The 21,623-nt window shown below is 37.6% G+C and overlaps 1 protein-coding gene across 5 annotated transcripts in view; it reads left to right on the top strand.

Moving 5' to 3' along the window:
- LOC124132669 (protocadherin-9-like) overlaps window positions 1-21,623 on the top strand; it is a 117,379-nt gene that overhangs the window by 9,651 nt on the left and 86,105 nt on the right. For all 5 annotated transcript variants that reach the window (XM_046496705.2, XM_046496702.2, XM_046496708.2 and 2 more), the window contains exon 2: window positions 18,390-18,477. The gene's annotated coding sequence lies outside the window, so the exon portion shown is untranslated. The remainder of the gene's footprint in view (window positions 1-18,389; window positions 18,478-21,623) is intronic.

The following is a 21,623-nucleotide window of genomic DNA, read 5'->3' as shown; positions in this document are numbered from 1 at the left end:
CATGAGTGACAAGCATTACACAAAGCCTGTCTTCAGTCCCTTAAACGCTGCCAACCGCAGGGATGTTGGGATGGTCCCGAGATGAATCGGTAAATGCATCAGGAAATGGAATGACAATTATACTGAAACGCCAAGTCTAGACACGACAAGCAGGCTGGTCAGAGTGGATGCGTTTATCAGAAACACCCAGGCACTGGCTTTTGTCTTGTTGAAGGAATCTACCATACTAGGTACCTCTGTCCACATAAACAAGTTACTGGCCATTGTCCTATAGCTGTACAAATAAACATTTCTTTATCTTGAGGGACTTCACCTTGGAAGATATTTTAGTGAATGTCAACTTTGTTGAATACTGCTTATTTATTGAGTTAGGGGATGGTTGAATGGTGTTAACTCATTGTGTTGATCTGTATCATGACTCATTACCTAAATTTATGGCTTTAGGTTCTGGTTCAACTTGCCATCTTCGGGTGATGTATGTGTTTTGCCAAACTTCAATGTGAAATAGTTTGGGCAAGACGTGTAAACAGATCAAATACCATTGGATACCTGGCTGTCGACTTCTAAAAAATGACCTTGTTCTTAATAAAGATAAGATCTATCCCAAAAGCACAACTGCCTTTGTATTTGAGGAACCTTTCTAATATTGTCATGTAAACAGCAAGCCAAAAATAGACAAAGTTCAGTACTTGATCTATTGAATCTGGTAGGTCTTGTTGCCCACATTGTGTTCTGCATTCGATTATGGTGATAAGGTACCGCCATGTGATGTGCCATGGATTTACAATGTCTGTAGACACATTCCTGCTCTTTTTAACCAATTCCTTTAGAATGTTACAGTCTTGTATTTTTTCAAATGCACATAGATATCTGAAACTTTTGACCAAAAAAACACGCCATACAACCACAGTTATCTTGAAAAAGTGTTTTTCCAACTGTGATTTTTCTTTTGATACAGGGCCCCGTTCCACAAAGTAATCTTAGTGCTTGGATCATAAAAACTCCCACACTTCAACACAAACCTATAATTGTAGCACTAATAATGTTTTCTGGAACCAGGCCCAGCCTCTGATCTCTGATCTGGCTTGAAATATATGCCCTTGTTTTAGTATGCTACTCAAAAATGTTAAGGACCAGGCCCAGCCTCCGATCTCACTTGAAATATATGCCTTTGTCTCAGAATACTACTCAAAAAAGGACCTCCCATCCATAGTTAAAGTCATGGCATGACAGATTCACTACAGCAGTATGAAAGAGTTGGGTGGTTTCTTAAAGTTGAGAAGTGTATAAGAACACTTTGTACAGAAAGTCCCCTGACTTTTAGTACTTACTTTGATTTAAGCTTTATTTTTTATTGCTTTTTGTTAGTTTTGTAGCCAAGTAGTTTCAAGTACAGAACTTCACTTGCAGAGTTGCATCCCTTATGTATGCAAGGATTCTGTGATGCTGTGTTTCAATGCTGGATGACTGCCTCTGTGGTCTTGTGTTAGAGTGTCTGCCCAGAGAACGGAAGGTCAGGTCATATTAAACTGCAACATGGTATCTCAGTGGGCTAGCACTGTAAAACTGACTACTACAAGCAGCCACACACACACACCAGAGGTTTATCTAGACATGCTTAGAGGCCAACATTCGGACTCCAAATCTGCATCAAATGTCAGTACAAATTACCTAATTAAGATTTGAAATTGTCAAACTTGCGCTCATGTAGTTATAACTAATGTTGTTGTAAATTGTATATTACCTTTTTACAGGACCATTAATGATGGAATAGGCTTTGAAGCTAAGTTGTACATTATTGCACTGAATGCAATGTAAGAACCTCAAAATTAAGGAAAACAAAAACTTAATTTTTTTCTTCTTCTGATTTTCTGATATATTTCCAATGCTTGCCAAGGGCACTTTGTTTAGAATCCTAGATAAACTCTGCACACACGTGTACACCTGCATGCCTATGAGAGCCAAAACCTGGAATGTGATGTTAAATCCCATTTCACCTCGCCTCACGTAAGTTTTTCTTGACGGCTCTGTGTAGTCAAATAGTGTAAATAACAACACTCTGCTGTGCAGATTTGTTTCCCTTACTCATGCCAGGATCTCCTGATCATCGGTTCAAATCCCAGATGTGCATGATTATTATTAATGGTTTGTCTGCACCATACCCATGCCGGGGATTTATCTATACCTGCTCAGAGGCCAATATTTTGTAAATGTAAATGCAAATGTAAGTACAAATTCCCAAATTAGCAGTAACAATGTCTCAATTCATAATACAAAATAGGCCAAACAAATAGGAAGAGGCATTACATTCAAATTCTAAAATTATTGCATTAAATACATAATTAAAATTCCTCTGAATTTAAGGAATATGAATTTTGAACAACAAATGTTTTCATATTTGCCTGACAAGGGCAGATAATCCGAGATATATTCCTGCCTGCTCATGTTTCACTAATGTGATAAACAACTCAAACCAGCTTTGGGCTTTCGTTCCTCATTAAGTTGACACTCAGTGATATGGACCCGTGAAGATTCCGGGGTAGAATAGGTCTTCAGCAACCCATGCTTGCCGTAAAAGGTGACTATGCTTGTCATAAAAGGCGACTAATGGGATTCGGGTGGTCAGGCTCGCTGACTTGGTTGATACATGTCATCGATCCCAATTGTGTGGATCGATGCTCATGATATCAATCACTAGATTGTCTGGTTCAGACTCGATTATTTACAGACCGCCGTCATATAGCTGGAATATTGCTGATGACAAATCAACCAACCAACTCAGTATTATGACTGAAATGCTGTTCAAAGTAGCATAAATCCAACCCACACTCACTCACTCTTGTTAGTAAGTAAGGAAAATTGCCTTGGTTTGGGTTCTCAAACTGCCGAATCAGTAAAACACCTGCAGGACCAAAATTTATTTTGCTGCAAGACAAGAAATTAAAATTTAATTCCTTGGTAGACCCATTTCCACATAGAAGAAAGAGTCCACACACACTATATTCAAAAGTCATTACCGGAGAGCAAATTGTTTTCAGTTTTTTCTCAAGCAAATAAGGTTACTTTACATTGGTGTTATATGCCTTAGAAACAAAACTCCTTCTGGAGCTAGTCAAAATGAATTTAGCATTTAAATATCTTTCCTTATGTTCTATACAATGTGCAGCCATTAGCATCTATATTTCTTTAAATGAGACTTCTTTTCAAAGTTTAGAGAAGACAAGAATATGTGTCTTCCTATTACTACGTCTTGTCGTCCATCACTGTCTTTATCAAGACACTAAGATATGTAGTCAAGTTAAGGAAGACATCAAGATTGGACTTGCCTGGTCAAGGCACTAATTAGTCCAGAATAGATGTGTCTACAGTCCTGTGTTGGTCACTCCATGCTGTTAACAACCTATTAAATCTGGACATAGCTAATGTTTATAGGTTATTTATGATCATTAGAGCCATTTCGAGATAATAAAATCTTCGTCACCAGGGGAAGGTGGTAGAAATCGAGCTAATGGTTGTCAGGAGAACTTTGGCCATGCTTACACAGATAAATTATTGTTGCCATAATGCTTGGACACAAGCTTTTGTGTCTTAAAGGAAATATGGCCATTTGTGGACCTTTTATATAGAGGTACAATGTTCTCTTATGGTTAAATGGCCATAAATAAGGTGACACCTTGGGTTTAATCACTTTCTGTTTCAGTGGTTTCACCATCAAGAATAAAGTGCTTATGGAACTATATTGCATTTTAGATATGTGTCATATTAAGTTGATATTTGATCAATTTGGATATGGTTCATGTCTCAAGTTAAAATTGATTGAATTAGTAATCAAGTTCAAGCAGAGTATAATACTGTCAAATATGTAAAGCAATTGTTGGGGTAGCCTAGTAGTGGGGGCATTTGCTTGTCTGGGATAGATTCCCCACATGGGTACAATGTGTAAAGCCTATTGCTGGTGTTCCCTTGGGTGGTGGAGTAGCCTAGTGGTGAAAGCGTTCCCTTGTCATGCCAAAGACCTGGGTTCGATTCCCCACAGATTGCAATGGGTGAAGCCCATTTCTGGTGTCCCCCGCCGTGATATTGCTGGAATATTGCTAAAATATTGCTAAAATATTGCTAAAAGCAGCGTAAAACCTTACTCACTCATTTAATGTATTGATACTTGATTCTTTGTTCGCAAATTATACTTACTAAATATGCCTTAAACATTTGAAACTTTATCAATTCTTATTAGAGAAAGTGACCCATAGATTTTGTTCATCGATTCTGAGTGAGTGACATTTTGAATTGGCGGTGTAATATCGATTGATGTATCATATTACCTCAAAAACATTCAAGAACATTTATGTGGAGGAAGTGCTCTTAAAAGCTTGCAGTTTTGATTATTTGATCAACCACTTTATTTGCTTATTAATCCTAGTAGGGGGTAGAGTGGCTCATTTTTGTCTAAGGCACTGTGCCGATTTACATCACTTGAGCACCCAAGAAACCTGTTTTTGTGTGGGTCGGAATCCCAGTTCATCCCGATTATGTTTCTAGTGTCAGGACCGTAGCCTTGTTCGTGGATTTCACCAAAGTGGTAAACGTCTAAGATCTGTATTAGGGCTGGGACGGGTAACTCGGGTCGGATGGGTACTGAGTAGGACCCGGGTACCCACAGGACTACCCGGACCCGTGGTTAGTCATATGATATATATGGAGAATCTCACCCGAGTGTCTTTTGATATCAAATATATCAACCCGGGGCTTGCCAAGGATCTTTCCACTTTTATCAACGAGTGTTATCAATGACGTCGCAATGGTCTGCAAAGCATTGTGATGCAATTTCATTGCAGCAATATCTACAGTGTAGATATCGCTTGATCTCACCCAAGGATATCTCCTGTGAAAGCCAGTTTGGGATGATAAAGTTTAATGACAAAATAATTCTACAACTCTATGGTTACACTACAAGTCACAAATCTTCGCATTTCTTTCTGACTATGCATACATTCCTTCTGACTTTTCATATAGTTGAATAAAGATATAACTTAAGTCAACTTCAGTGTATGCATGACCAGATTGTTTACTACATGTATCTAAATATGTTTTGCAAGTGCTGTGGTAAAAGAAAATTCCAAATCGGACATTTTGTATATCTTGAGACCTACAGTGGGTACCCGGGTAGGGTAATAGGGGGATGGGTACCCCGCCCTAATCTGTATCCCTTGAGACTTTCCTCCCACAGTAAGTCGACATGCTGTGATATAACTGGAATACTGCTCAGACCTGTCATATAGCTGGAATATTGCCGAGTGCGGCTTTAAACAACAAACACACTATTTATTAAGTGGTTGACTATTAAACTACTCTGTTAGGGAACAACTAACGTGGAAAAGCATGCACTAGGTTATAGGCATGTTTGATTGATAAAGATGTTGAAAACTTAAAACCAAAGAAAAAGTTTCAGTATTCAATTTTCAATATTATCGCAACTTATGTTCTCTTAATGAGGAAACTGGATTAAAACTTGCACATGGCGCTTCAGGTGCTCGTTCAATGACATCTGTTCTTGAAGGTGATGGATAACATTTCCGTTTTTAACGATTAAAATCAGCTATTGTAGGAATTGTTCATTTAAGGCATGTGCATTGCTGAGCTGAATGTAGGGGATGTTTTTGATCCTGCTGGGCAGAAAAATCAAGTTTGGTTCCTGTAATTATCGCTGTTTGTAAAACTCATAATCAGTCTTTCTGCCATCTTATAATTTTGAATTATTGATGGAATTAGCATAAAGTCCTGATATCTCACTCTTTGATCTTTGCAGTTTATAAAACTGCCATTTGTCAAAGGTGAAACATGTAATATTTTCTTGAAATAGCATGCTTTGGTTTCTGTGGACTTAATTTGATAATAGTATAATTACAATATGACTGTTATCAAGATTTATGTGAAACATTATAAAGCATGTGATCCTACTTTTTGTAAATACAGTAAACTATGGTTATTACGAACATGAAAATACAGTAAACTATGGTTATTATGAACATGAAAATTTTAACACTAATTTTAGTTCATTATAACCGTAGTTCGTAAGAAGCATATACACAGCATATATACAGCAAATGGCCGGGACTAAGAAATAAGTTTGTTATATCCGTCAGTTCTTAACGTAGACATAAACATTGGTTACTGTACAATTTATATAACGTAGAAATGCAAGTTTAATTTTATTTCTGGTGACATATTTATATAATGTGAGGGTATTATTTGATATTTCCGGAAGTTATTTGAAACTTTTTCTTACTCTAACCTGATTACTACTTATCAACCACATCATCGTCTGCCCCCCCCCCCCCCCATGGCTTCATGTAAAGTTGTAGAATGTCCATGTCCCTTCATCTTGTCTTTTGAGGCAGGATCAGGTTTCTAAATTGTAGCAATTCTAACAAAACCCTTTTGGCAAGGAGTTAAAAGGACTGGGTTAAAAATTATATCTTTAGGGAAAAAATGTCTGCCATAATTGCAGTGATGGATTTGACTGGGTGAAACAGGAGATGCATTTAAAAGACATAAATTTAGTTTTCGAAGAGATTTTCCCATTTCCGATTCATCCTATTGTGTGTGGGAAGTTGACTTTTCATTGTAGAAAGCGGAGACTTGATCAGATGAGGTGATTTCTCTGTGGATCTTCCCTTCAGGAAGTATCATTTCTCCCCGTCTCCGTCAGTTGGAAGCGTATATCTGATACAATTGTCCTACCGCGAGAGCCAGGTTTGGAATAACCAGCAGAAGACAGACTGGATTAGAAGAGCAGACGTGACTTAAGTCCAAGGTGTTCCTACCAGGAGTGTATCAAGTTTTGTTGGTGTTATTGTAATTCATGGATTATTACGGATGAATGCCACCTCAGGTAATTAGATAATGGTAACATTTACAGTGTGTGAAGTTTAATTATCGATGTGGCAGGGTTTTGTTATTGATTGATGAGAAGGTCAGGTGACACACAGCTATTCTTCGTCTTCACACCAACAGGACGGGACCTAATGCATGTTTATGTATTGGTTCACTTAATTTACATGTCTTTGTGCGTGGTATGTGTGATCATAATGATACAGGCAGAATTTGTAATGGTTCAGTAAGTTTGATGAGCTAAAAGCATGATTGCTGGCTGGAATTACCATGGCTCTTCTGTTTAATTACAAGCTCCATAGATGATGGATAATCACATCCGATAGGTTCATATAGTGCCAAGATACTAAATCATCTCCAGGTTGAATAGGGCTGTGGATATTGAAAAATGTTTCAGTCTCATCAAAAGATGTGTAGATTTATTATTTGTGATCTTGATTGTACATCTGTGATCAGACTTAATTCCATATTTACTCAATTCCTTGTATTAGCTTCTTAAAATCATGCATTGTTGCAAATACATTTTGAGCTATAAACAATTAAACATCCATAAAGGTATAAACTTTAAATAAAGCAACAAAATCATTTCCACAATCCTAAGAAATGTCCACCAAAAGGAAGGTCCATTGTATTATTACAACCGTAATCAGTACATATATTGTAATTAGTAACATTTTAATGAGTGATTTGATTTAGAGCCCAGACAAAACAAATTACAATTGAATGGTTTATTATAAATTGTAACATTTGTTTTTACAGTGTAACACCTTCGAACACACAAATAGCAGAAAAGACGATAACAGGTATCACAGCCATATTAATATTTGATTAAAGGCACAACATGTCAAAGTATTACAATACATAACCACAATCACTCGACACTGCCTATAAAATAATAATGAGTGTCTCTTTCACTAAACTCTACCAACCAGTAAAGTGTTTCAATATAACACAATTTAAGGTCAGTTTTGATTAAAAATCTCTGGAGATAACTTGGTGTGATTAAAGAATCTTTATTGTGTAAGTTTTTAACATTGTTGCAGCATAGGTTACAGTGGACTTGCATTGATTTTTCTATTGGTTTTGGTATAACGAGGGTGAGGAAAATAGACGAAGCATTTCCAGGAATCAGAATTTGGTGTTGTGTGGTGTGAAAAATTATTTGCTGAATGTAGGTCAAGAGTTTGTTTTTCTTGTTAGTCTGTCATTGGAGTTTTCCATAATGATATAAAATTTCAGATGATTGGATGAAACCTGGCTCCATTTGCCCATATTTGCTTTAAAGGCAAAGATTATGAGAGCTGAGGTCACTACAATACATGGCTACAGAATTTCAGGTTAAATTTTGTCGTGTAACTATTTCACGAAAGTGGCAAATGACTAACTTGCATCACTTCAGGGCATCCCTTCAGTAACATATGGTGATGTTACTGAAATACCTTTCACGTACGAGTTAACCCTAGCTCACTTACTTCCTCACTGCAACAAACAATACACAAATTCTATTTTGAGACAATGGTTTGATTGAAATAGTCACTGGTATGTTGAACTATACCACTCAGAAAAGTTAAGGATCACCCGATTCTTTCATATTATTGTTGTTAATCTGTCATGTAATATGAAAGAATCGGTTGATCCTTACCTTGTTTGGAGTAGTATACACCATAGAATGATCACCTGGTTGTCTGGGACCTTGCATCAAGTTTAAGGAGGTAGGGTAGCTGAGTGGTTAAAGCGTTTGCTTGTCTCACCGAAGACATAAGTTTGCTTCCCTACATAGGAACAATGTATGAAATCGATTCCAGGCATACTGCTGGTATAGTCATTGAATATTGTTATAGATAAGAGCTGCAGGTTGTATTAACCTTGAAATATACTACTCAAAACAGTTAAAGAACAGACAATTCTTTCATATTACTATAGTTAATCTGCCACGTCATGCCAGATTAATCAGTGATTTAAATGAATCAGGTGATCTTTAACTTCTTTTGAGTAGTACATAACGCTTAATCAGTACTTGTTTAGAGAGAAAAACAGAAAAGGTGTGGGTAGATTGCATGAAAATCGATTCTTAATTTAAATATTTTTAGAACTTGTTCAGGCAATCGTGATATTTTCACTGTAAGGACACTACCATCAAATGATGTTTCATGGAAACCAAATGAAAACTATTAGCGACCTGCATTACCAATGAGTGCAGCAGCAGAACGATTTATGGCTTCACAAGTAGGACGGCTAAGCAAATATTTTGAAATTCCTCCAGTCACATTGAGATACTATCAGTCTGTTTTAAAGCCTGTTGAGGGAGAAGTGATACGAAAAGAATGGTTTAAGCATTAGATATGAGAAGCTGCCTCAAGGAGCCCCCTTTTAGCTTATCTCGTATGTATACAGATACTGGGTTTCACTGCAAGTCCTCTTCTGGCCCCTGTTCCTCCACTGCCTTCATCTAAATGATGCTATCTTGGAGTTATTTTATTTAACCTGCTGATAGATTGAGCATTACATTCCAAGGAGTGATCTACCAGAATTCCTGGGCCCACTTGCACAAAGCGATCTTAGCGCTAAGACTATTGTAAGCCTATGCTAAAGTATGGGAGTTACGATCATCTTAGCGCTAAGATCGCTTTGTGCAAGTGGGCCCAGGTTAGAATAGGCCCCCACCAACCTATGCTCTCAAAAGAGGCAAATTTATATATACCGTATTCGACGTAACAAGCGCCCACAGCGATATTTGCTAATATATTGGCTAGTGAACAATCCCAATTAGCACCTCTTCTGATTGATCAATGTACACAAGATGTGTGGATAATATGTGTGTTATTTATGCATCCTTAATTACGGCCAATTAAATTATGGAAAATGTATCTGTTGTGTATAATACACACAGACCTTTCTTTTGTATCATTACAGGCTGTCAGCATAAACCACAAAATTTACGATATTTCAACAGTTTTTTTCACCAAAATTGTATTCTAATAAGTGCCCCCTATTTCTAATTTGAGAGCGCCCCGGGCGGTTATTATGTCGAATACGGTAGTAAGGCTACTGAAATACAGCTCCAGAGTGTGTAAAACACAATCCACTGGAACATTCACTCTACTTAATTTGTATGGACAATGTGTTTGTTTTTTATGACTAATTTGCCTGATCGAAGCCCAGTGTCCTTTGTGTTTGATTTCTGCCCTGTATTGGTCAATGGGGTAGCTCAGAGGTTCAAGTGTTTGCTTGTTACCCCGAAGACTTGATCTATTCGAGAATGTCTATTCCAAGGGTCCAATTAATGCCTGAACATAGTTTAAAGTGACATAGATTCCTACTTATTCAGCCTGCATCATACCAACAATATGAATAGATCCTTGTTCAAAAATTTCAACCTGCCATTTGAGGCACATTTTTTGTACCCCTTTCCTTTTGAGCAGATTGCTGTTACTGAATTTTCCTCTCCAAATTTCAGCAAATTAGAAGCGACAGTTAAACGTTGTCAGCCATCCTCACCCTACAGTCTCTTGGGATTAATACATTCATCTATGGTTTTCAAAATAAGAAACATTTTAAATTAAATGCCAAAGATTTTTGACACTGAATGGCTAACAAATTGATGTGCAAAATACCACTTTGCATAACCTAATTGCTCAATCCCACATTCACATTATGACACCCTTCAGCTTCAATCTTTCCCATAGTGCATTTACCCACCATGTCTCTTTACTAAGCATCTTGTGCCATTGATGTGGGACAGTTTTCCTTCTTACACTGATAAAACTAAAGAAAATCTTGCATTTTATAGGTTTATTCAAGAATTATTTGTTAATCCTTCCAAAATTGAGGTCTTTAGGGCTTGATCTTTGAAAGTGATCTTTGTAGCCCACTCAGTCTTTTGAATTGCAAATTTGTGAATATTTCAAGTGTTGTAAATTTTAATTATGAGAAGCAGTAACCTTTCCCTCCCTAAATTGCGTAAAGGGTTAAAAGATCGGATCAGTCATGCTTTCTCCTGAGTACACAGTACATCAACCTTATCAAAATGACAGAACTGAAAACAGTAGGACAGTGTGAGCATGTTTGATGTATCCTGTATCGTAAATCAAGCTCACAATGTCATCAAAGTACATTAAATTATTGATCAGAGAGGGAGGAACAGTACACATTGATCACCGTCAGAGGCGTGTGTATTCATTGGCATGTACTTTCTGTTCTCTTCGCTGATCCTTCGCGCAAGGATGACAGCGCAATTAATTGCATGTTTATATGCACACAAGATGGAAAAGGCTATAAATTGAAGATTTTATTCATGGCCTGCTAGTTAACCCTTCCGTTTAGGCTATTAATTGTTCCCTGCCATTAATAAAGGAGGTTACAGAGGATGTTTGCTGACGGGATCATGATTGGGAAGGAGCTTGTGAGGATTGTTCGATTTCTTCTTCCGGAGGTAATATTACTTCGTGTATGTAAAGGTTGAGTTTATAGAAGGGCATTAAGTGGCTGTAACACATGCTAAAAACATTGGGGTAGGTGGAGGGCAGATGAGTTACTTTGTCAGCATTTGACCTTTGTTATATTATTTACTAAATCGGTGCATGTTTTGAAGCCCATCTTCTTGTAATGATTAGGTATTTATGCCATTCAACCATATTCCAGCTTGTGTTGAATCATGTCAGGACCAGACAAACCAGTGTTTTTTTGTAACTTAAGCAGCAATTGACTACCTCCGTGGTCTAGTGGTTTGTTTGTTGTTCATTGCTGCTCTCATCAATATTCCAGCTATATGATGGCGGTCCGTGAATAATCGAGTCTGGACCAGACAATCCAGTGATTGACATCATGAACATCGATCCATGCAATTTGGATACGATATTGTGCTGAAAAATGTCAGATTTCGTATTCGTCTACAGTTGTTTTTTAATGATAAAAATAAGCTGTCTGTGAAGTTATTTTTGTTGACGTATTTATTTGTTAGAATTCTTAATTAAACTAAGTGGCTATTATTTCAATAACCTGAGTTCTGAAATTATTTATTCAAATCTGGGTATTTTTACTGACATTTGCTAAAGACCTCCACCAAATGTCACCCTCTGAAAAGCACCTAAAAGATCTGATACTGCAGTTGTGTGTAAAATAGGGGCCACAGGAGTCAGTCAGCTGAGGTGAGCACTTTACTGTGCAAAGTTGCATCCCTTGGTCATGCCAGAAACCTGTGATTGTGGGTTTGAATCCAGGCTTGCCCCAATTATGTTTCTAGGTTTGTCTACACCATAACCATCCTTGTGGGTTTCACCAAAGTGGTAAACATCAAACACCTGCATCACGTCGGGCTTTCCTCCCACATTAATTTAAGCTGACACACCGTGACATAACTGGAATACTGTTCAAAGTAGCACCAAACCTAACTCACTCGCGCATTGTGTAAAATGTTGCCCTTATGCAGAGAAAAATATGTTTTTGTTTATAAAATAGCTTTTTACTGTAGTGTCCCATTACCCAATTTGCTTGCCAAATTCATTTTCCTCACTTCAAGGTGTAAAAGAGTTGCAGTGTGTGGGTGGCTTCCATTAATGAATTGATGCTATTTTCTGTTGCTTTCCCTAATTTGTTTTATCAAATACATGTTTTTCCCCAAGTTTTAGGCCATACATTCAGAACGAATAATGTCAAACCTGAAAGATTACTGAACAATGCTGTTGGTTTTGAAATTCATGAAATCAAAACCACATTTGGTTTTTTTTGCGTCTTACCAGTAATTGGGATTCATGACTCACTCATTTCAAACGCAAAGGATGAACATGTCTCTGTCAGACCGATTGTATCCAAACACATTAATTATTTGTTTCTTTGGAAAATCGCCTGTCCTTTTTTTAAAGAATCTATCAGGAACATGTTGCTATGTTTAGCTAGTGAATTTCTATCCATTCCATAAAATGGGTAAAACAAATGCAGCCAATATGAACTCTCCTAATGAAGAACACTATAGAAGCAAAAATATTTCAAAATCAATACCATCTTATCATCGAAATTTTATCAGCTAATGAAATATTAATAAACACTTCCCAAGAGAAAATATCGATATATTCCATTCTTGAAAACTGTTGCCAATTCATAATCTTCACTTCTTGGAAAACAAATAGGAAAAACAATTCTTTCTATGATGGTTACATTTTGGTGACATTTTTTCTGTTCAAAGGTACCTTTTGTTTTACTCATAATGTAACTGAAATAATGCTAACTCAATACACCTCACAAACAAAAATGTATAATAACTCAGTTTCGTGGTTGTATTTTCACAATTTGATAATAGGCTTTCATTTTTGAGAGCATTTTAAAATTGCAAATTATGCAACTCAACCCTTTTATGAAGTGAATGTCAAGAGGACATAGAATTTCATCTCCTTGACATTTAATGTTGCAGTTTAAATGGACTTATTTTCCTGACCTTTTGAATGTTTGTGAATCAGTTTTGGGGGAAGGTGCCACTATAACACTATATACAGTGTGACTTGAAAATTAAACTTGTCTGGCATAGGGATTTATCATTATTGGAAAATCTGTGGAAGGCCCCCAAGGGCATACTGGTGCTAAACAGGCTGAGTATCTCATACCAGCAGGATTGGGATCAGGTGAATACAATGGGCGAATTACCTGATGTGTCATCAATAGAGTGGATCCCTACTGATGGTATCCGCTAACTCACTCACTCACTCACCCAAATCCCACTCACCCATATCCCACTCACTCACCTCACTCACTACACTCACCTCACTCACTACACTCACCTCACTCACCTCACTCACCTCACTCACCTCACTCACTACACTCACCTCACTCACTACACTCACTCACTACACTCACCTCACTCACTACACTCACCTCACTCACCTCACTCACCTCACTCACTACTCACTATATTGGTCAGTTCATTTTAAGTGAGTTCATTGTAAACATAGTTTACTGTACTGCACATCAAGAGCAGTTATGTCATCATATCAATCATGACCACTTTTCATGTTATCATTGATTCATTCCAGGCTCGGAAGTAATTATAAAACATACAGTACACTACACCATGTCACTACTTTACAGGAACCTCACATTGACAGAGGACTTTAAAATTTATTATTCGGGGTACCCTTGACTCCTATTTTTGTAAGTCAAGGTTAAAACAAATCCCTGAACCCTGATGACATGTCCAGGCTCTGACTGATTATGCCACAAATCAGTTAAATAGCAATGATATAACTTAAGTTTGAGAGAAACTGCATTCACTCACTCGGGTATGGGTGGCCCAGATGTCACTGTGGCGGTTTTGGCCTGTGAGGTGTGCCAGAACCTTCAATCATCGATGACCCGTGAAAATCTGGGGCAGAATAGGTCTTCAACAACCCATGCTTGTCTTAAGAGGCGACTAAAGGGATCAGGTGGTCAGGCTCCCTGACTTGGTTAATGCATGTCATCGTTCCGCCATTGCATAGGTTGATGCTCATGTTGTCAATCACTGGATTGTCTGGTCCAGTGATCTGGTCTGGTAATTATTTACAGATCACCATCATATCATTAGAATATTTTTGAGTGCAGCATTAAACAATAAAACAGATTACTCACTCACTCACTCACCTACCCACTCACTCACTCACTCACTCACCCACTCACCCACTCACTCACTCACTCACTCACTCACTCACTCACTCACTCACTCACCCACTCACTCACTCACTCACTCACTCACTCACTAAATGCTCCATTTCATTTCTATTGCTGAAGCATTGCAGACCTCTATGGCAAGATTGACCTCACAATTCCATTAACTGGCAAAAATATTTCTTGGAGACTTTCCAACAAGTTAAATAAGCCATATTGAAATTTGATGCCAAATACATCAGCATATAACAGACTTTCAAGAGAATTCCATATCAATTATGTAATTCCTGTAATCATAAAGGTATCCATCTTGTACAAGGGAACTCCAGGGAAAACTGTTGTCTTATAAATAACTCAACTAAAAGCATTACAATATCATTGTCTAATGGAAAATCTTTGATAATAGTCCACCAATAATAGTTGGGCAATTTTGTCAAACAATATGTTTGTTTATACCATGATAATCTGTGGTGCCAATTACCGGCAGTGTTATACCATGGTGCACAATGGTCTGTGGACCATAGTATACCATGGATTACCATGTTATATCATGGTTATTCTATCACCATTTCAGCTTGGTACTGTCTTCAAGGCTATCATGCTATCTTGTAGTTTTCTACAATGATGTTGGCTGTACTGGACTTTGGTTTTCGAGCTTCTTAAATATCCTTAATCTAATATAACCAAAATGGCAACTGACAGCCTTGATCTGAAGTAACCATGATCCCTTGTGTTGTGAGGTATGAAATTAATTTCACAACCTTCTAACCCATGAGAACCGAAGCACCAACATATAGAATTCAATTTGGCCTTTACTGAATACAAGAAGTGGGAATAACAGAGTGTATCTTTCCCTGGGTCTCGTCTAGAGCTTTGGATTTGTTTAAAACCATCCACTGTTAATCCTCCACGGTTGTTCTGGTGTATTATTATGAATTGTGGAAGGTATTAATGCATTGGTTTTGGTGAAGACAGTCCTCTGATAAATTTGTGTGGTGTCTGTTGCAATGATGGCAGTCCCATAGTGCTCATACTAAAACTAACGTGATTCATGTGGCTTAGGAATAATTGAAAATTGATGCGTTATACATTTTATTTCTACCAAGAGAGCATTTTTATGAAACTAGACCACAGTGCAGATTATCTGAAGTGAAATTGAAGTTAATGCTCTTCATGGTAAAACTTTCATGCATATTAGATGGAGGTGATGTCAGGATGCAAACATGTCCAATTTTGGTGGAATTCTGATCAAAATAACAGATAAAATCTTGTTTACTATCAGAAGTTGATGTCAGATTTATTTCGGATAAAATGACTTACCGGTGCAAATCAATACCATTAACTTGAAAGACTGCTGTCCAGTAAATTTATGCATAAGATGAAGGATTCTTGTGGGGAATCCAGAATCTCCAGAGACCATTGTAGTGCTATGAAACTATGAAATGGATCCTATGACACTTGCATATACAATGTATTCCCTGTAATGATCCAGCTTGGATGATGGCTATGAAATATTTGATTTGTGTTTTTTGCTTATGGGTTTTAAAATGTCTTGTGATCAACATGCGGAGGACATCTCCAAATTTGACGCATCAGGGACTAAATTCCTTAATTTGACCTGTACCATATGTTTTCGTGTTTGTTCGAGATGAATTCTTGACTTGATTTTGCATGTGTTTGTGATAGGTACAACCAGTGGGCACAATAGCATTTTCTACCCTTGCCAGTTCAAGCTTACGTTTCTTGGATTGATTGTAGAACATGAGTTGTCCCTTGTGATGAAATCAAATCACTGTTCCTTTTTTGGAATGGTTTCAGAATCACTATCATAGATGACCTGGTTAATCAGATAATGAAAAGATTTGAGAATTCATCCCTGCCAGACAAACAAAATGACTGATTACTTCTGTAAAGATATATATTACTGCCACATTTTGCTCTTACAATAATAGAGGAATACAGACTACACAGTATTAAGTAACACTGCACCGCTCAGCAGGGGTTGTCTAAAAATAGATAGAGTATTTGGGCGAATGCATGCACATCACTATAAAAGTGCAATAATCTTGAACGTGAAGTTAATCCCCGTTTCATCTCACCTCACCTTTAGAGGTCAATGGGTGGCCCAGTAGTCTGAGGCACTGCATGGAACTGTGCAGACTCCTTCGGCTGCACCAGACACCTATGATCATGGGTTTGAATCCCAGTTTGCCCTGATTTTGTTTCTAGGTTTGTCGGCACCATGCAAGTTCTAATGATTTCACCAAAGTGATAATTATCTTCGATCTGCAAAGTAGCTATCCTCCCACTTCAAGTAGACACTGATATCACTGAACAATTGTGTTAAACCAAACTCACTCACTAAGAAGGGGGTGCGGGTGGCGCGAATTGCTGTGCAGAGTTGCATCCCTTGGGCACGCCCAACCTGAGGCTAACCTGATTGTGGGTTCGAATCCCGGTTCCCCTGATGATGTTTCTAGGTTTGTCAGCACCATACCCGTGCTCGTGGGTTTAACCAAAATGGTAAACGTCTGAGACTTGCATTACTTTGGCCTTTCCTCCCACATTAAGCTGACACGCCGTGATATAACTGAAATACTGTTAAAAGCAGCTTTAAACTCAACTCACTCACTCACTCAAGCAGCATAAAACCATATTCTCTCTCAAATCCACATCAAACTATTTCATACTACTGTGATACAGCTATTATTGCACCCCATTTGCCCAATCTGTTAGTGGAACTTCTTTTTTTCTTTTTACATTTCCTCAGCAAATTGGATAGAAAAAAATATATAATCGACCTGTACCAACCATAGATTTAATGATTTGTTTTTTAACCTAAATGCGTTGGTTTTTTTGAAAATGTGCACTTAAATATTCTATCATGACACCTGTGTGGATAGATGTATGATAGATGTTGACGTACCTATAAACAAGTCTGCCCTACTCGACCAGTTGCCAAGTTCTGAGAGAATCCTGACAATAAAATATTCATTCCTAAACATGTACTCTACAGGAACATGTGAAAATGGACCAGATCGTATTATTTTTGACATTCTTTGAAGTAATACGTTCTGACACTGCCAATCTCATTGTAAATGCATACAGCTAGTGGAAGAGAACTGCTATGAAACTTGAATGAGGATGAGAGTGCGTAGCCATTTGCCCCATCTGTTGATTCTGAGTTTGTAGATGTTATTCCTGGCTGCTGAAAAATTTTCATTTCATCAATTTGCAGACCAACTACTGTCAGCATGTTCGCCAATGGCCCATGTGTCATTCTAATGAAAACAAAAACAGGAGGCAGATTAATTGGAAAAAATGGACTCGTGAGAGTGAATTCAAATTAGGCATTCATTGAAAGGTGGAAAGTGGCAAATGTACCTCTGAATGCAACGATTTCCAGCTTTCAAACTCCAAATTGGACTAATTTTGTAAATGGTGCCATCGGTCTCTGATAGGGTAAGTAGTGTCATATGTTCACCTATGTTCGACGAAGCAGAAGATTAACTATGGACGTGTTTACCCAGAAGCTCTCTGTAATGGCCTGGTGATGGTTTGTGAAACTTTATCCAACTCTCTTACCTGTGTAGGAGAGATACTCGTTACAGGTAAACAAACAGAACAATGCCTCCATCTCCAGGCCATGTGTACCGGTCAACGCTTAAGCCACTGGACATTTTAGCAATGGTTCTGACTAATTCTACGTTTGTCTGTCCACTTGTTGGTTTTTGTTGTCTTAATTGTTTGACTATGATCGATGTCTGGATCACATTACCAGAAATAATTTTGGGGAAGTTTACCTATGCGATGTTTTTTGTGGATTTTGTTTCCCATATCTGATGGGTGTGATTTTGATTTGACAGGTCGTGCCTAGCTGAAAATTGATGCAGCCTTTCCCATTTAACAATGGCTTCATTGACATCATAGAATATCTATTCTGAAGAGGGTCAGGTAAGATTTGATTGTTTTGCTGTTAATTGCAATTTAGGTACAAAGCAGTGACTGAATTTGGACAAGTGTGCAATTAATAAATTTCCATAAAATACAGAAAAAAGAAATGTCTTTATGTGTCACCAAACCTAAAATGCTGTTCCAGTTATTCATGGCTGAGACAAATGTTTGAATTTATAAACAAGCAAGATCATTAATGCCAGGTGGAATTAATACTTGTCAAACATTTGTTTTAAAATGGAATTACCAAAATTCTGATTTGAATTTTTTTGAAAAGTGCACTGTGCAAAATTTCAAGAATTTATCATTATAAATTCTATCATGGTTGGAGGTGAGACCAAGGGCACCACTCATCATCCAATAAGCAACAGATAGTACTGTGTGTTGTTGCGTGATCTATTCCGTTCTGTAACAGCATTTGTAATAACGTTAGATCACTCGGGCATCAAACTGTAACAAATGTTTCTTTGGCACTCATGATCTAACTATCACATTCAGTGCAACCATCACCTAATGGACAACAGATATCTCGACAAAGTTTACTTCTTAGCTAAGGTCTGAGTGGCTCAAACCTGTTTGAAATTCAATGTAAAAAACATAGCCTAGTATGGTTATCAGCTGTTAATACCAGGAACTGTTTTGATATTTTTCAAATTGAACTTTGAAGCGGTCTTAATGTTTCACTAACCTTCCTTATGTAAGCTAATTATTATGTGAAGAATTAGCAGGTGCCAGAGAACATCATTCTCTAATTACAGAAACAAATGTATCTCCAATTTATGTTGATGGAACTGTTGTCTGTGGCATAAAACTCATGAACTCACCCCATTATAGTGATTGGACAATTCTTGTATATCCCATGGGGTAATAAATGATTTATTTTTCTATGGATCACAGGATTCTGCAGAAACTTCTTTTATTTGGAAAAGGTCTCTATTGCATATTGGATGATAGTATTGTCCACTAATTGTTATGTTTAGACCATATGAGCAATAGCCAGAGTATGTTATTATTACACTTAATGTACATTACACCTATGAGATGATGCTTATATAGACATACATTGTTTCACTAACTTACTAGTATTATTCTGATATAGCCATGAAGGGATATTGTGTCTTCATGGTGCAGGGGCACGTGTAGCCAAGCTGTCTAAGGTGCTGCAATTTGCAGTGCAGAGTTGCAGCCCTTTGGCATGCCAGAAACCGGTGATCATGGGTTCAAATCCTGGTTCGCCTGGATTATGTATCTAGGTTTGTCAGCACCATACTTGATTTGAAAAGGTCCGTACCAACCCTGTAATATGCCTTACTGAACTAAAATAATAGACAATTATTATTATATACAAGGCTTTATGCATGTAACTAATATGTATGTTATCCAATGTTATATACAGTGAACACTCACTAACTCAAAATGTTCCATATATGGCTGAGGATAATGGTATGAACAATGGTCTTGCTAGAATCAGGGGAATGGGTGTCCCAGTGGCGCCGCGATTTGCTGTTGCGTCCCTTGGACAAGCCAGACACCTATGATTGTAGGTTCGAATCCCGGTTCGCATCGATTATGTTTCTAGGTTTGTCAGCACCATACCCCTGCTCGTAGGTTTAACCAAAGTGGTAAACTTCTGAGACCTGCATCACTTCGGGCTTTCCTCCATCATGCTGACATGCCTTGATCAAATTTGAATACTGTTCAGAACGGCATTGAAACCAACGCACTCACTAATATAATGCTATTTGAAATATTTATTTGCTTTTTTTATTCTGTAGAAAACTTGAAGATTTAATTTCTAGGAACATGCATGAAACCTATATGAAATAAAAACCTAAATTATTTATTTCTGCATGGCCACACAATAAAATCATTCAGACGAACGAAATATGTCTGTATTACAGAAACCATAGATTTTCTTCAAACTGCCATAGCCAGACATTTCAATCAAAATAATCGAGCAGCGGCGTCAAGATGAAACGCCACAAACTGACGATATAATTGAATTATTCTATATACAAAGACAGAGGGCAGAATTAGCGCTTGTGATGTCATCATGGTGAAATTGATTAGAATGTCCCGTTACTTTGATATTTGTTCCCAGGACCTTGATTCTGTGCTTTGGGTGTCTGCAACAGTTTAATCCAACTATTCATAACAAGAAGGATGTTCTGTGACAACTGGTGTGTTGCTCTGTTGCTCTTTGACTGTTTGAACATAGGAAAATAAAAAAAGAAAGATTCATGGTCATTGTGTTTGTCGTTTGTTTGACTGGTGTCAAAAGTTAACCACGCTAATGAAACGGATAATACCATTTTGTTGTGGAAACTTTCATTAATTTTCATTTCACGGATATGTTACTGAGTGTGATCATGTATTATTGATGTAAAACATCTTACGCGGGTGAAATATGGAGCTGATAGTGAAGCTCTTTTTTACTTTGCCCTGTTACGTACACCATGATTCTGTTAAAGGTGATCTTGGGCAGAGTTGGTCACCAGTGCTTTGTCATGAGAGCTGACTGCCTCCATGTTCTAGTGGTAGAGCGTCTGCCTGGAGAGCAGAAGGTGGGGGTTTCTTAGTCAGTATACTGTGTCTGAGTTGGGTTTTCATGTTACACTGCGGAATGGTATCTCAGTGGGCTAGCACTATGAAATCCGCATCAGTCCTGACTAGGAAGTATGCACGCACTATATAAATGAAATAATCTTGGACGCGAAGTTAAACCCCATTTCACCTCACCTCATTAGAGCTGCTGAAATGGTGATTTGGTGGTTACTTTGTGAAAGGACTGATTGTGTATTATCATATCTGATCAGTATGGATTGTTCCTCAAGATGGGGATTATCATCAATTATAACACATCAACGCCTATATTCCATTGGGTGTAATAGTAAAGAAAATAATGAATGGATCACTGAAAATCAGTGATACCAGGTGTTCATGGAAGGGTTTAATCAAACTACTCCATTAATTCAGACTAGTCCAAAGTTAACCAAACTAATCCACAGATGATATATGATTGGTTGTAACCATTTATAAAATCTAGACTCTTGAAAAAATAGGCAGTCCTTCATATGTTTAATCATTAGTACTCTGGCCATGTTTACACACCGTGATATAACTGGAATACTGTTAAAAGCGGCGTT

Source organism: Haliotis rufescens, unplaced genomic scaffold (genome assembly GCF_023055435.1).
Source record: "Haliotis rufescens isolate VD_foot unplaced genomic scaffold, xgHalRufe1.0.p SCAF_7, whole genome shotgun sequence".
Classification (NCBI taxonomy): domain Eukaryota; kingdom Metazoa; phylum Mollusca; class Gastropoda; order Lepetellida; family Haliotidae; genus Haliotis; species Haliotis rufescens.
This window is presented reverse-complemented; position numbering and strand designations above follow the sequence as displayed.